Raw genomic sequence first — 16,537 nt, forward strand, 5'->3', positions numbered from 1 at the left:
GATGAGAACTCCTCCGATGGGAAAGGCAAGGTGGGATAGGACCCAGGGGGCTCTACAGATGTTCTCTAAAGCCATTTCCTGCCACTGTGCAGGAGACCCAGGACACCCCTCCCTATCTGAGGAGCAATGCTTCCTTCCTTGGTATCATGACAGACAAGACTCCTTAGCCTGACCAGGCGGTGGCGCAGTGGATAGAGCATCAGACTGGGATACAGAGGACTCAGGTTTGAAACCCCGAGGTTGCCAGCTTGAGCACGGGGTCACTGGCATTAGACATGACCCCATGGTCGCTGGCTTGAGCCCAAAGGTCACTGGCTTGAAGCCCAAGGTCGCTGCCTTAAGCAAGGAGTCACTCGCTCTGCTGTAACCCCCCCAAGTCAGGGCACATATGAGAAAGCAATCAGTGAACAACTAAGGCGCCGCAACGAAGAATTGAAGCTTCTCATCTCTCTCCCTTCCTGTCTGTCTGTCCCTCTCTCTCTCTCTGTCAAAAAAAGACTCCTGGCCCTGGCCAGTTGGCTCAGTGGTAGAGCATCGGCCTTGCGTGCAGAAGTCCCGGGTTCGATTCCTGGCCAGGGCGCACAGGAGAAGCGTCCATCTGCTTCTCCACCCCTCCCCCTCTCCTTCCTCTCTGTCTCTCTCTTCCCCTCCCGCAGCTGAGGCTCCATTGGAGCAAAAGATGGCCCGGACTCTGGGGATGGCTCCTTGGCCTCTGCCCCAGGCGTTAGAGTGGCTCTGGTCGCGACAGAGCGACGCCCCGAATGGGCAGAGCATCACCCCCTGGTGGGCATGCCAGGTGGATCCCGGTCAAGCGCATGCGGGAGTCTGTCTGACTGCCTCCTCATTTCCAGCTTCAGAAAAATACAAAAAAAAAAAAAAAAAAAAAAAAAGGCTCCTATGTGATCCATATGAATGGGAAGAGTTTCACTTCGTGAGCACCTACTGTGTGCCAGCCCCCCAATGCTGACACCCTCGTGCTAACTGCGAGCTCTAGGGAGCGTTATGTCCACTTTGCAGACAAGGTAGGTGGGGCTCAGAGGGGCAGTCACCTGCTATCGTAGGACGTTCTTCCAGGAGCCGACCCGAGTCACGGATTTCAGGGCCGGTGATTTTGGGATGGAACTCTCCCAGGAGAAGCGGAAGGAATGGGAGAAGCAGGACAGACAAGGCACAGAGCCCAACAAGGGTGTGGTTTCTGGTGGCCCTGGGCTTAGCCTGATGCCCTGAGGGTCACCGGAGCACAGAGAATACCCCTGGCGGATGTCCCATCCCAAGGCGGCTGCACTGGGCTTTCATACCCCCCCACCTGCCGGTGCCTGTGAACTGTTAGCAGCAAAGTCTGAGAAGTGGGCACACGGGCTACAGCAGCAGTAAGGGGACACGAGGGGACCTGGTCAGGACCCCGAAGTCTCTGCCACACTTGCTCTAAGTCACATACCTGGCAAGTCACAGAGTCAGGACCCAAGCCCTTGCCGGACACCAGGCCCTGGGCTCTCAACAGAGGCCACACACCTGCCCCAGAGCTGGCGCTGTCCTCACTCAGAGCCTGGTTCCCTGTACCCACTGCTCTCTGCCGGGAAGCCAGGAGGCAACTCCTAGGCGCCGAGGTGACCCCAGCACACACACACACCGCAGGCCTTTATTACGCCACAGTGTCTCGTGCTCTAGCACACGGACTCACCACAGAAAACACAGCACAGTGACTCATGTATTATTCATGCAACGGGGCTCTGGGGGCAGGGTGGGGTGGGGGGTGGGGGCAGCATGGAGACTCCCTGTGCAGAGGAACAATTAGACACTCCTGAATTCGGGTTGGGCCCCTCTCCTTGGGTGGCAAAGGAAACAAACACAAGTTGATTTGAAAAAAACAAACGGGCTCTACCAATGATGTCATCTGATGACGGATCTGTGGGGAGACTGGGGTTTGGGAAAGGCAGCCCCGGGGCAAGCTCCCTCTGGGGGGGGGAATCAGAGGTACGGGGTGGGGGAGGGGGTGCAGCGGGGCGGGCTCCGGGGGGAGTCCCTCCTTTCCTGTACTGAGCATCAGTGCACACAAGTCCACAGCACCCCTCACAGCACTGGGGAGGGGTCCCCGGAACCCTCCTCTGGGGCTTCACCTCCCAGCCCTCTCAAAGTTAGATTCAAATATGTATGTGACTTGTTTTAACCAAGGGGACAGGACGGTGCAGGGTGTGGGTCCCTTCTGGGCCAGAACATTGAAATGGGGGTGTAGGACCCCGCGTGTGGTAGCGATCCAGTGGGCCTGGCTCCGGGGGCCCACACGCGTGTGGACGGGAGGTAGGAGTGAGGAACAACCCTTGTGCTTTTAAGCCACTGGGCTGCTGGGCTTGTTCCCAGCCTGCTGGGCTGGCAGGGCATCTGCAGATAGGCAAGCAGGCTTGGGGGCATGAGGGCACCACCTCAGGTCGTGCCACCTGGGAGTGGGGCAGCCAGGACTCAAAGACTCACACCCAGCCCTGTCACCCTCACTGCGCATGCGCGCACACACCAGCTCCCTTCTCTCCCTGGGACAATTGATTTTTTTCAAAAGACCAAACTGTCACTCTGGTGGGTGGTGCAGTGGGTAGAGCATCCTCCCGGAGTGCCGAGGTCACCGACTCAACCCTGGGGTCACTGGTTTGAGCCCCGGTCAGGGCACATATGAGGAGCAATCAATGGGTACACAACTATGTGGAACACAGGTTGATGCTTCTCTCTCTTCCCCCTTTTCCTCTCTCACAAACAAAGCCTGTCCGTGGGCCCTGGCGGCCTCCTAACTGTCCTCCAAACCTCTTCCCCTACCTCCTTCTGTGCAGGCTGGACACCGGGCTGGGGTGGCCGCCCCGGGCTCTTCCTCCCCTTCCTGCTCCTCGCAGGGCCATTCACACAGGGACAGGCCACCTTTCTGAACGCGAGTCCTTACACCACCCGGTGCCGGCCCTCAGCGCCCCGAGGACAGAGCCCCCTGCGCACTGGCCGCGGGCTGCCCTGCCCCACCACGCCTGCCGCCCTTCGGGGCCAGGTGCTCTATCCACCGGCCTTCCTTCAGCCCCTCAGACCCACATTCCCGCTGCAGGCCTTTGCACGGCTGTTCCCGATGCCTCCAACGCTCATCCCTGTGACCTTGGCCCGGCTGGCTCCCACGCCTCCTTCGGGCCTCACCTCAGACATCGAAGAGGGCTCTGCGGCACTAAGCAGCAGGTGTGAGGGTGGAGGGGGCCCAGGAGCTCTGGAGCTCAGAGTCAGGGCCCGGGGACAGTGTGTGTATGTGTGTGTGTGTACGTGTGTGTGTGCGCGCGTGTGCAAGCCCCCTTCCTTCATACCCTCCCCCAGATGCCCTAGTCTCTGCCAGGTCCCTGTCCCTCCTGCCTCGAGCCACCTGTGATTTGCTTGTTCACTGGCCACCCGCCCTACAGGAACAGAACCCCATGCAGGTGCGACCGTGCCTTGGTACTGTGTGTCCTGAGTCTTGTCTGTGCCTCGCACAATGCAGGCAGTAATTAAGCACTGAAGGACTGAGGGAATGCTTTGCATTGGTGATACCATGGGTGGCTATGAGTCTGTAAAGAGACATTTGAATTTCTCTGCCAGCTCAGCTGGGGAACAGAGCAAGCAGCCCCTTTCCTGGGGTCCACACCCACCTTAAACAACAACAACAACAAAGACCCCGCCCCCATGAACAGGCCGCTGACCCTCATAGGGCAGCATCACTGAGAGCTGCTTGTCCTTCCTGCACCGAGGCCTGGCTGTACCTGATGCCCTGGGCTCAGGGTCTGGGCTCTCCGAGGTTCACGTGCCAAATCCCTGCCCCCTTCCAGCAGTCAGGCCTGGAGCCCTCGATCATGTCCCCACACTGGTGGCAGGTGATAAAGACCTTCAGTTTTCTAGTACCCGTGCTGGCTGTGTGACCTTGGACGAGTCAGGGGACAGAGCGGTGGAAACCTCACTCTTCTCCTCTGTAAAATGGGTGTAAAACAGTACCCATGCTAAGGGTTGTCCTGGGGCTTCGGGGAGGCCTCAGGCCAATGCCCACAGTTACTCCCCCCGCCTCCAGACCTGATGGAGGGACTGTCATTTAAACAGGGGACACTCAGGAGATGGGGGCCAGGGCGGGGACTCTAGATGGCTACTGGAGGAGGGGACATCACATGGGGTTGGGCAGCGGTGCTTTGGAAGAAAGGCCGCCCCAATGCGGCACGGCTGGGTTAGCCACGACAGGCCTGACTCTCTGGTGCCTCAGTTTACCCTCTGAGTGCTCACAGAACTAGGTTGATCCCCTTTCCCATGGCACAACCTTAAGGGGGTTCAGACTTGGGCAAATGGGGCCCGGGCCCCAGGCCGCTGTGGCGAGACTATCAACTCTACCTGCACAGTCTTTCCCCTACGGAGACTTCCCAGCCAGAGGGCAGACGGCTTTGCCCCCCACCCGCCATCGCGGGCACGGGCTGCCCACAGCCTGGGAGCGGCAGGGGCTGGCAGAGGCTGCGGGAGGGCAGGTCTGGAGTCTGCACAAATGGGGTGTGGGCGGTGGACCTGGCACCCCCTCTGGTTGAGCCCCCCGCGGGCTGTGTGGCCTGGGCAGTCCAAGGCGCTGGCCAAGGCCGTGGCCCATCTGCCGAAATTTCAAAGGCAAATGTTCTGAGAAATAACGGGGCTTAATAAGCCAGGCTGGTCGATATTCCATGGGAGGGGAGGGAGCGAGAGGGAGGGAGAAGGAACAGATACAGGCAGAAAGACAGAGAGAGAGGGGAGGGAAGAGACAGACCCAGATAGATGAATACATAATAACACAGACACGCACATGCAGAGAGAGAGGCATTCACCCCCCCACACACATACACTGAAACAGAGAGACACACGGAGACGGAGAGAGACAGGGACACAGGGACACACCCAGAGAATGGGGAACTTCAACTTCAGTGATGGGGGGCCCTGGGGAGAGAATCCAAAGAGGCCAGGAGGAGCGTGGTGGGGGCCTGAGCCTCCTTGGGAATCCTGCGTGAAGCTGCTGGCCACGCGGCTCAGGCTCCTTGTCCTCGGTCCTCAGGCCCTCGGGCAGGGGAGCGTGTGGTCACCACTCCCTTCTCCTTCCCAGAGAACAGGACACAGCATGTCTTTAGTGCACGTTTTAAAATTTTTCATGGAGGCCCTAGCCAGTTGGCTCAGTGGTAGAGCATTGGCCTGGCGTATGAAAGTCCCGGGTTCGATTCGCGACCAGGGCACACAGGAAAGGCACCCATCTGCTTCTCCACTCTTCCCTCTCTCTTTTCTATCTCTCTCTTCACCTCTCCCCCCTCCCCCCTGCAGCCAAGGCTCCACTGGAGCAAAGTTGGCCCCGGGCACTGAGGATGGCTCCATGGCCTCTGCCTCAGGTGCTAGAATGGCTTTGGTTGCAAGGGAGTAACACCCCAGATGGGCAGAGCATCATTCCCTCATGGGCATGCTGGTGGATCTCTGTCAGGAGCATTCAGGAGTCTGTCTCTCTGCCTCCCCACTTCTCACTTCAGAAAAATATAAGACAAAATCTTTTTTTCATGGAGTGCAAAGTGTTTCTTTTTTTCTTTTGTTGCCATTGCCTTTGGTGTCATATCCAGTAAGTAATTGCCAAGGTCAATGTCCTGAAAATTTTGCCCTAGGTTTTTCTTTTAAGAATTTTCTAGTTTTAGGTCTTCAATAGTTCTTGAGTTAATCTCTTTGTATGGTGTAAAGAATTCAACTTCATATACATATATATCTTTTTTATTATTATTATTATTATTTTTGCATGTGGATATCCAGTTTTCTCAACTCCGTTTGTTGGAAAGACCGTCCTTCATTTAAGGGTCTTGGTATCTTTGTTGAAATGATTTGGTCATGTGTGTGAGGACTTATTTCTGGGCTCTCGAGTCTAACCCACCAGTCTGTCCTTTATGTCAGTACCACACTGTTTGGGTTACTGTAACTTTGTAGTAGTTTTTTTTTTTAATTGATTTTTAGAGAGAGAGAGAGAGAAGCATCAACTTGTAGTTGCAGCACTTTAGTTGTGCATTGGTTGCTTCTTGTTTGTGCCTTGACATGGTGGGGGCAGTGCTCAAGCTGAATCACACACTCCAACTGCACCAGCCGGCGACCGTGGGGACTTGGAACCAGAGACATGGAGTGCCCGGTCAGGGCTCTACCCACTGCGCCACTACCGGTCAGGCTTTGTAGTTGTTTTTGAAAGTATGAAGTTGTGAGCCCTCCAACTTTGTGCTTCTTCCTCAAGATTTTTTAGTCATTTGGAGTCCCTTGAGATGCTATATACATTTTAGGATGGATTTTTTTTTTTTTTTTCTGAAAAACACACTGAATCTGTAAATCACCTTCGGTAGTATCGATCTTAACAATATTAGGTCTTCCAAACCATAACCATTAGATGTTGTTTTTCCATTTATGTATGCCTTCTTTAGTTCCTTTCAGCAACATCTTGTAATTTTCAGTATACAAGTCTACGATCTCCTTGGCAAAGTCGATGTGTACGTGTTTTATTCTTTTTTCACACTTGTCCTGGAATTGTTGTCCATGGTCCCTGTCTCCTGTGAACAAGATCATTTTACTTCTTCCTTTCCAATTCGGATGCTTCTCACTTCCTTTTGCTGCCTACCTGCTCTGGCTCGGACTTGCGACACCATGCTGAACACAAGCGGCGAGGGCAGACAGCCTGGCCTTGTCCGTCCCCTGCAGCCTGGCCCGTAGTTTTGTTTTCGGACCCGGGCCACTGCTGGGCAGCGTGTGGAAGGACCGCCCGGCTTGCTCCGGTCAGTGCTCCCTCACCCTGGCTCACTGATTTCCCAGGACAGGTTTTCAAGGCCCTGTTTGTGCTTCCACTTTAGAGAGAGAAAACAGAAGCCCCGAGAGTTGGGGTCCCCCCCCCAGCGACGGGGATGAACAACAGAGTCAGAGGGCCAGGCGGAGGGTCGGTCTCCTCGTGCACTGTGGTCGGCGGGCACCTGCTTGGATGGTGGAATGAAGGCGCGCAGGCAGGTGGCTATTTTTTTTTTTTTTTGTATTTTTCTGAAGCTGGAAACGGGGAGGCAGTCAGACAGACTCCCACATTTGCCCAACCAGGATCCACCGGCATGCCCACCAGGGGGCAATGCTCTGTCCATCTGGGGTGTTGCTCCATTGCAGCTGGAGCCATTCTAGCGCCTGAGGCAGAGGCCACAGAGCCATCCTCAGCGCCTGGGCCAACTTTGCTCCAATGGAGCCTTGGCTGCAGGAGGGGAAGAGAGAGATAGAGAGGAAGGAGAGAGGGAGGGGTGGAGAAATAGATGGGCGCCTCTCCTGTGTGCCCTGGCCGGGAATCGAACCCGGGACTTCTGTACACCAGGCCGACGCTCTACCACTGAGCCAAGGCAGGTGGCTATTTTAAAGGTTCCTGCTCCTGGGCCAGGGTGGCCTGACCCCAAAGCCCTTTATTTCTCCCGCCCCAGGACAGTACTGTAGCCCAGGGCTTAGAGGGTCCACAGGCCAAACCCGGCTCTGGCCTGCTTCGGTTCAGCCTGTGAGCTAAGAGGAATGCTCACAGCTTTTAAAGGGCTGTAAAAAAGGAATCAGAGACAAACCGGCAAAGCCTAAAAGACTCAAGGCTGGGCTCTTTCTGGGAAACGTGTGCCCCTGTGGTGTGACTCAGATTAATGGTGGAGCCCACCAGCCTGGGGACACAGGGGTGAGGCCTGGGGCACGATCGCCAAGCTATGGCTTGTCACTGCCGGGCACTGGCCGGGGGACGCTCAGGCCGTCTCCCCCAGTCCCTGCCTGGGTCCCTAGAGCCACACACCAGCTCTTGGTGGCTGAAATCTTCCTCATCCCAGGAGGAGGTGAAAAATGTGACACCTCAAAGTGGGACATTAAAGTTTAACTGGGGCGATGCATATTTAATGAGTCTTAACAAAGCATCTTTAAAGAAGTCCCAGACAGCCCCCTGGGGGCGGGGGCGGTCTGCCAGAAAGCCACCCTGCCCACGGCAGCCAGGGCTCCCTCATCTGTCTGCTGTGGCACCCCGGGGGTGACTGGGCATGGCAGGCTCCTGCCAGGGCCAGGTGCAGGCAGGCGGTCTGCAAGGGGGCTGCCCCTTCCCCGTCAGTATCACGGGACTGTCTGGGGCACTGCGTGCGCAGGGGCGCAAGTCAGGCTGCCTGGCTCTGCTTCCGGGAGCCCCCACGCTGTGGGGCAGACATGGGAGGTTGTCACAGGCTCTCCTGGATCCAAGGGCCCCAGCCTGCCTGCCAGGAGTTCTGATGAAGTCACATGAGCCTCAGGACTTCACTTTGCTGCTCCCTTGCCAGCCACGTGACTTGGGGGCCTCAGCTGACTCTCAGAGCCACCTGGATATGTCTGGGGGCCCCTGGGGGCTTCTAGTAAGGGGCCCACCAGGCCTACTAATGTCCCGTTTGGGCCACTAACAGCCCCGTGCCCCTCCTTGTCCTCACTGGGGTCTCTCGCCTGGGTACCCATCACACAGAGATGACGTACCGCACGACCCGCACTGCAGTCAGCTGCTTCCCACACCTGGGCTGCTGACTGCCTCCGTGACTTCCCTGTGACACGTGGCGAGGGCTCCCCCAGGGTCTGTCCCCAAGCCTGGTCCTGGCCCGGGGTTCCCTGTTGAGCTGAATCAAAACGCCTGGATTAGACACAGGGCGGGGGGGGGGGGGAGGTCACTCTTGACGCCCACTTCTCCCTTTTCCGTGTTTCCGACACTGTCTTCCCTTCCCTCCCTCCCCTCCCCCACGGCTGCACTTGCCCCTCTGGTACTCCTTGTCGGCACCACGCCCCCCTTCACAGAGCCATGGTTCCCTCCCTCACCTGTTACACCTGTTAGCCTTCCCTGTATCTCCTCAGGGACCCTTCCTGACCATGTGAGACCCTGAGGGGTCCCCTCTCAGGCCTGGGTCTCTCTCTCCTTCAGCACATACATCACAGAGGCCACTGATGGCTCCCAGGTGACCCACCTCCCCACAGACACAAGCCTGCTGACCCCCCAGTGCCCAGGGGTGCCGGCTCAGACCCTGCACCACCCAGGGGCCTGGGTTCAGCGGAGACACCAGATGGGCACCCCATTCTGTGCCAATGCCTCAGCTTCTGTTGATTACCTGCTTTGGGCCCCAGCTCTGGTCCCCCAGGTCCCCAAAGCAGTCTGCGTGGCCCCCAGGGTCACGGGGTCCACCTACAGAGGGCCCCTTCCTTGGAGCAGACACGCCAACCCCCCACCTCCTTTAGTCACCTCCACCAGTTAACTGGGGTCCCCCTGCCTCGCTCAGCTGTTCAGGACAGGAGCAGCATTGCCGGGCCAGGCCCACCCCGCTTAGAATCTGAGGAGCTCAACTCATCGTCTTAGAATCGAGGCTTCTCGACGTGCAGAAGTGTGGGTGGTGCGCCCCACAGAGCATCTCCCTCCGGCCATGGGCTACGGGCATGCTCGCAAATCGCAGGTGCTCTGCAGCAACTTTGGGGGCTGAAGGCAGGAGGGGCTGAGGGAGGCCACTGGGAGACCCCGCAGGGGCCTGGGCCCGTTCAGGCTCCTCACGCCCCAATCAGAACAGCTCTGATGTGAGACCTGAGCTGTTTCTGTACAAAGATCGCATTTAAACGAGAGCATTGCAGCTCAAGGGAATCGGAGACCCTCATCGGAAGATGGGCTAGTGCAGCCGAGGAGGGGTCTCCTCTGGTCACAGCCCAGTCCCGGGCCGGCAGGGGACGCAGCAGCAAGGACAGGAGTTAGGAGGAGGGAGGGAGGGGAGCTTGGAGACATCTGGAGGGCGTGTCACATGGCTGTGTTCTTTCTCAGGGAGAAGCAGGTGTCCTGGCAGCCTCTCGAAGTCTCTCCCAGCCCCCTCCCGCCGTTCCCCACCCCCTACCAGACACCCCACACCCACCCTCAAGATGGCACAAGGAACCAGCCATCTCGCGTTTGGGAAGCCTTTCCAAATTCCTTTGCCATTTGTTATCTCTCTTTTTAGGGGGAAAAAAAAATTTCTCCCAAACATCCTGGGAGGCCTGTGATTTCTAATTCTAAGATTCTCTAGTCTTGAGACTCAGTGGTTGGAAGGGTCTAGGAGCTGGGAGATTCTCATTCTGTGTCCCGGGGATGGGGGCGGGTCCACGGGCCCTGGTCACGTGGGCAGCAAAGCCCGTCCTGGCCTCAGGCCACTGCTCTTTCTGCCCTGGCCCCTCCAGCCAGTTGTGGGAGCTCAACGGCAGGCAGTTCCCCGGCAGGCTCCCGGCTTCTGGCTTCCGGGGAGAGGATTCAGGCCCCCTCGCGTCCGCTCTCCCTGTCAAAGGGGCAGGAAGTCTGCCACGCAGGCCACCTGCTGGGCAGGCCACTCTGTGTTCAAGGGTGCGGAGCACACACGCGTGGACAGCTCTGTCCTCCCTCTCTTCTCCGGCTCGCAGGCTCCACTATTCCGAGGCCCCGGCAGCCGTATGGTAAGGGAAACCACATCTGAGCTGGTCCCAAGGCCCCTTCTCTGGGGCCTGAGGTGACAAATGACTTTGGCTTTCCTGGCAAAGTCTCGAGATGGGCCCCTGGGTGTCAGATGAGCAGCCTCTCAGCCCCACTTTGCGCAGCTTAGACCTGAAGCTGGAATCTTCTGGAATTGGATTTCACAGTCAAGGCTCACGTCACCTCCCGTTCACCATCATCCATCTCTGGAACCAATTTCCCTTGGGGGCCTTGAAGGGTGTGAGGCAGGTCTGGGACAGGGTCCCCAGGTTCCTGGCCAAATTGTATCTGACAGAACCACAATCTCACCCCTTCCCTATGTCCTCAGCTCTGCCACGAGGACCTGCCCGGGGCTCCTGGGGCACCTCTGGGGCGAGAGCCCGGAAGGCGGCAATGGGGAGTTCATCCCATCCAGCTACTTCGTGAGCCCCTCAGCTCTGATGTGAGTGATACGTGGTGTCAGGAGGAGCAGAGCACAGGCAGGGGACACCGGCAGCAAGGCTGAGCTGACGACGGGCACCTGCTTCATAATCAGGCCCTTTGGGGCAGGCCTGGTCCAGCACGGCTCCAGCGCCTCATATCAAGGAATTAACACTGGGCCCCGTGAGCCGCGTGGGGGGTTCCCACACTCAAGGACCCACTCAGATTCAGCCCAGGGCCAGGGTGTCTCTGATGGTCTATGGAGAGAGTGGGGTCAGGGTTCAAGAGGAGAAATGAGGGCTTTTGTGCAAAAGTAGTGGAGAGTTGTGGTAGTGAAGGTGATGGTGGTGAAGATGATGGTGGTGATGATGGTGATGATGGTAATGATGGTAATGATGGTGTTGATGGTTATGATGGTAATGATGATGGTGGTGATGATAATGATGATGGATGGTGATGTGATGGATGGTGATGGTGGTGGTGATGGTGGTGGTGATGATGGTGGTGGTGATGGTGATGGTGGTGGTGGTGGTGATGATGGTGGTGATGGTGATGATGGTGGTGATGATGATGATGATGGATGATGATGGTGGTGGTGGTGGTGGTGATGGTGATGCTGGTGGTGGTGGTGATGATGGTGGTGGTGGTGGTGGTGATGATGGTGGTGATGGTGATGGTGATGGTGATGATGGATGATGATGGTGGTGGTGGTGATGGTGATGCTGGTGGTGGTGGTGATGATGGTGGTGGTGGTGATGGTGATGATGGTGGTGATGGTGATGGTGATGGTGATGATGGATGATGATGGTGGTGGTGGTGGTGGTGATGGTGATGATGGTGGTGATGATGATGATGGATGATGATGGTGATGGTGTTGATGGTGATGGTGGTGATGGTGGTGGTGGTGGTGATGATGATGATGATGGATGATGATGGTGATGGTGGTGGTGGTGATGGTGATGATGGTGGTGATGGCACTGATAATAATAACAGTAGCAGCCAATGTTTATTGAGACCCTGCTATGTGCCAAGCCTTGTGCTAAAAAGTTGATAGACCTTGATCTCATTCTATCTCCATGGCTACCAAGGAGGTTTGCCTTTTTGCATTATTATTATCACCCCATTTACAGATGAAGAAACTGAGGCTCAGAGAGGCAAAGTCACTTGCTCAAGGTCAGTTAGTAAGTGGCAAGGCCAGCACAGGAACCCGCATCTGCCTGACTGCACTGCACCATGTTAACCCTCATATCTGGCCCCAGTGGTAGGGACACAAAGTGGCAGCCCCATAGAGGGATGTGGCATACCCCCTGCCCCTACCAATCCACCTTCCCTGGGCCACCTCGCACACCTGCCAGCCCATCAGCATCTGAGCCTGTGCAACCCCTTTGCAAAGTGACCGCATAGCCTTTTTCTTCTGTGACCTCTGAAATGGTCCCGTGAGGTAGACCTGAGTAGCAGAGGGGAAACTGAGGCCACAGAGAGGACATGACTTGATAGAAGTCACAGAGCACAAATTGCGGAGAGGCAACTGACCAAGGCCACAGAGTGCTTGACGCTCAGCCAGGGTCTGTCCTCCACCCTCCCTGGGGCCATTCAGAATGGTCGTGGTGGACACCCGAATGGGGGACAGCACAAAAGGTACTGATGAGAATACTTCTTGGCTGTGCAACAGTAGGTAACTGTCTCAGCCTCTCTGAGCCCTGGTAAGGACTCAGCACAGTCCCTGGCATGTCAGAAGTTTGGGTCTATGGGAGCAAAGGAGAGGACTACAGGGGACACCAAGTTGTGGCAGCCCAGAGCTTGGGATCCATGCAAGAGAGGACCCCACCAGCCCTGCCGCCGATGGGAATGCCTCTCGCCCTGGGGGACAGGAATCCATATGTCCATTGGGCTGGAAGTGCACCTAGGGACAGCCCAAGTCCCCTCCTATCAGTCTCAGACAAGGACTGGCCCTAAGCCACACATCATCGAGGCTGAGCCACCCGGCTTCCACGGGGACCTGCACCTCGCGGTTTCTGCCCGGCTGCTCGGAGGAGGGGAGGAGTTCACACACGGACCACTGTCATCATGGTGGCAAAGCCTCTGGGCAGAGGGGACATCCAGGCTGGGCTGCAGCCCCCTCCACAGCACCCAAGCTGTTGATAAGGGGGGAAGTTGGGAAAAAAAAACAAAAACCAGATGCCCTCTTTGAACATTTCTGGCATTTCGCAAGGCTGGGAGTTTCATCCCAAACGCAGCTAGCTTCCCCCCGCCCGCTGCCTCCGTCTCTGCCCCAAGCTTCCCGCCCTCCCAGCCCCGCAGCAGAACGCTGGGAGGGCCTGAGCCTCCCTGGGGCCTCGGCACGGCGGGAGCCCGCCTGCAGTCCCCCACCACGCCACATCTCCCCGGCCACAGAGCCCTTCTCGGGCCCTGGCCTCCCCGAGAGCCTCATTGCTGGATCTGGCCCCGCGCCTGCGCCCACGTCTGATGGGGCACCCCCCCCAACCCCCGTCCCTGCTCACGCCTCTGCTCCTGAGAGGCCACGGCCTCTGCCGGCCCCCAGAGGCCCCCCCGCAGAGGAAATGAGGCCCCAGCTGTGCTGCGGGGAAGGTGACTCATGACAGAGCCTCGGCTCCCCTCCCCGACCCCAGGCTCAGCAGAGCAGCAGGACAGGGGCTGGCCTCTGGGGTCCTCCATGGCCGCCATGTGGTGCCGCCCTGCAAGCAGAGGGACGAAGGCCCAGGCCCCAGGCCTTTCCGCGACACCTGCCCCAAGCTCCGGTCAGGGCAAGTCGCGGAGGGGGCTCTGCAAGCGCGCGCTGAGCGTGGGGCGGGCCTCCGCTTCCCATCTGGACGCGGAGGGGTTTGCGCCGACGGGCCTCTAACGGACTCCGATGCTGCAGGATTCTAGAACAGCTCCCCCACCAACACACACACACTCACGCGCGCCACACTGCGCGCACGCACCCTCCATCCCATCACTGAGGGAAAAGTAAAAAAATAACACCCCACCCCGGCTAATCCTTTCCCGACTTATACACGCAGCTCAGCTCTCTTGCCCGGCTCCTCTGGGGGATGATGGAATGTGAATTTAAATAGAGTTATGTCAAAAGAACATTACCCAGCACGGCCCCAGCAGGGAGAAGCCCTGCGGGAGCCGCAGAGGCAGGCCCAGGGCTGCGCGTTCAGGAGGGAGGCCAGCACCTTCGGACGATTACAATCAGGATGGCTTGATTAGCCTTCCTGCTGCCTTGCCCCTTCCCAGGAATCTCTTAATAGCCAGCTGCCTTCTTTTGGGGTGCGAAGGCTGGCCCCGGGGACCAGCTGGGTGTGGACAGTCTCCTGGTGGCCTCACGGTGACATCCACATCTAATGGGGACTCCAACCCAGCTTTCCAGGCGGCTCCCTTCCCCCTCCTGGCCGGGGGCCGCCACCAGCCTGGGATGGGATTAGCACGGCTGTCTGCTCTGAGCCGAGGGCTCAACCATGGGGATCTGGGCAGGACAGATCTTGTGCCAGGAGCTGGAGGCATCTGAGAGGCCCCTGGCACCCCTTGACGGCCTGAGTCGACCCCTGTGGCCCCCACACTCCTGGCTGTCTTCCATCACCTGGGCACTGTGGAGAGAAGGAACAGTCTGCCTTGCACAGGCACAGGGCAGGAACACAGGGCAGGGACGCGGCAGGAGCCCGGGACAGGACCTCCCTTCCCTTGCCCCAGGACCATTTGTAACATGTAAGGGGTGCTTTGAGACGTGGGCAGGACTGGCAGCATAATCTTCTATTAGAGGTACATTCCTTGGGGCTCCAAACACTCCTAAACTCAAGCCAATGTAGCATGGCAGGCCCCCAAGGGGAGAGCCAGGAGCGAGGGGCCCAGTGGTGGTATGCCTGGGGTTGTGCCTACCACCCTCCCTGATGCTGCAGGGCCTACTGAAGCCTGCTCTGGAGAACAGTTCAGAGAACTGCCTTTTATCCCAGAAACAAGGTGATGGTGGTGATGGTGATGATGGTGGTGATGGTGATGGCGGTGATGATGGTGATAATGATGGTGATGATGATGGTGAAGGTGGTGATGGTGATGATGGTGATGGTGGTGATGATGATGATGGTGATAGTGGTAGTGATGGTGGTAATGATGATGTGGTGCTGATGGTGATGGTGATGGTGGTGGTGGTGGTGATGGTGATGGTGATAGTAATGGCGATGATGATGGTGATGATGATGGTGATGGTGATGATGATGGTGATGGTGATGATGATGGTGATGGTGATGACGATGGTGATGGTGATGACGATGGTGATGAGAAGGAAGATGAGGATAGCAGCTATGTATGGGTCTCCCAGGATAAACTAGGTGCTTCTAGAGGTTGACCTGGTGCAGAGCAGGCCCGAGCCCTCACTCAGAGTTCTCTGGTTATTGCTGGAGTCTTCAGCTCTCAAGGCCCCAGGAGCAGGTGGCTCAAGTTCTGCACCTGCAGGTCCTACCCACAAGCTCCTGCGCAGGCTCCTGGCCTTGGCCTTCTCCTCAGCCCTCAGGAGGCTGTGGCTGCTGAGGGGACCTGACCTTGGTAGCCACATCCACATGGCTGCTGAGTTCCCATCACATCTCAGATCTGACACAGAGAGAAGGTTCCTTCCTTTTGCTGAGCCGAACTCAACCACCCACCGTCCCCTTAGACGCTCATGTGTAGAGTCTCAGTCTTTCCTGGAAATCACTGCTGACGTGACTGTCCCGGGCGAGCCCACACCATGCTCCCCCGTCCTTGGCTCCAGCCACACCCCAACGCTCTGGGACCCACCATCCTGCTGGTGCCTTCGGTGCGTTAGAAGAAGGTGCCCCTTTTTGCCCCCACCACCCTTCTCAGCCAGGTGCCCTTGTGCAGGGCACAACTTGAGCAACTGTTGCAGGCGACCCCCGCCTCGTCCTCCTGACTCCTAGGGCAGCAAGTCCTCCCGCATTAGGTGCCCGCACCTGGAGCTCCTCGGGGCACCAGCTCTATTGAGCTGCAAACAGGTCTACTCTGGACCCCAGTTCGGCTCTGCTAGGACACCTTATGTGCTCAACCCATACAATCTTTAAGACGTTCTTAGGAAATAGGCTCACTGTCCCGGAGCTCAGAGAGGTTGGGTGACTTCTCCAAGGCCACACAGTAGGAGAGGGGCCAAGACTCAGGCTGGCCCCACTGCTCGCAGCGACGTGGACGTGGAAACCCAAAGGGAGCTTTCCTCTCCTCCACCCTCTCAGTCCTTGGCCCTCAGTCCGTCCAGCATCACCCCACCTATGTCTGCGTGTCTTCCTCAGCATGAAGACAGCAGCCTCACAGCGGCCTGGGGCGCCGTCCACACTGTCTGGGTGGGACACAGCGTCCCTGCCCAGGGACAAGGGCTTCTGTGAGGGTTTCCTGAGCCACACACAAGGAACGGGGGCTTCCCGCCAAGCAGACACGTGAGTGCGCCATGTTGGGGGTGGACCCTCCAGCCCCAGCCAAGCCTTCAGGTGACGCGGCCCTGGCCCACGTCTTGATGGCAGCCTCCTGAGGGATCCGGACCAGAACCACCCCGCCGAGCTGCTCCCGAAGTCCTGACCCTCATAAATTGTATGATATAATAAATGTCGGCTGTTTCAAGCTGCTAAGCTCTGAGGTAATCTGTAAAGTAGCGATCAATAACCAGCACAA

General features: G+C 57.7%; 1 non-coding gene across 1 annotated transcript; it reads left to right on the forward strand.

The window, feature by feature from the left end:
- The first annotated feature begins 504 nt into the window (after nucleotides 1-504).
- Nucleotides 505-580, forward strand: TRNAA-UGC (transfer RNA alanine (anticodon UGC)). Its single transcript has one exon. It is a non-coding gene; the product is annotated as a tRNA-Ala (tRNA).
- Nucleotides 581-16,537: the final 15,957 nt, after the last annotated feature.

The sequence above is a fragment of the Saccopteryx leptura genome, chromosome 2 (assembly GCF_036850995.1).
Source record: "Saccopteryx leptura isolate mSacLep1 chromosome 2, mSacLep1_pri_phased_curated, whole genome shotgun sequence".
NCBI classification, from domain to species: Eukaryota; Metazoa; Chordata; class Mammalia; order Chiroptera; family Emballonuridae; genus Saccopteryx; species Saccopteryx leptura.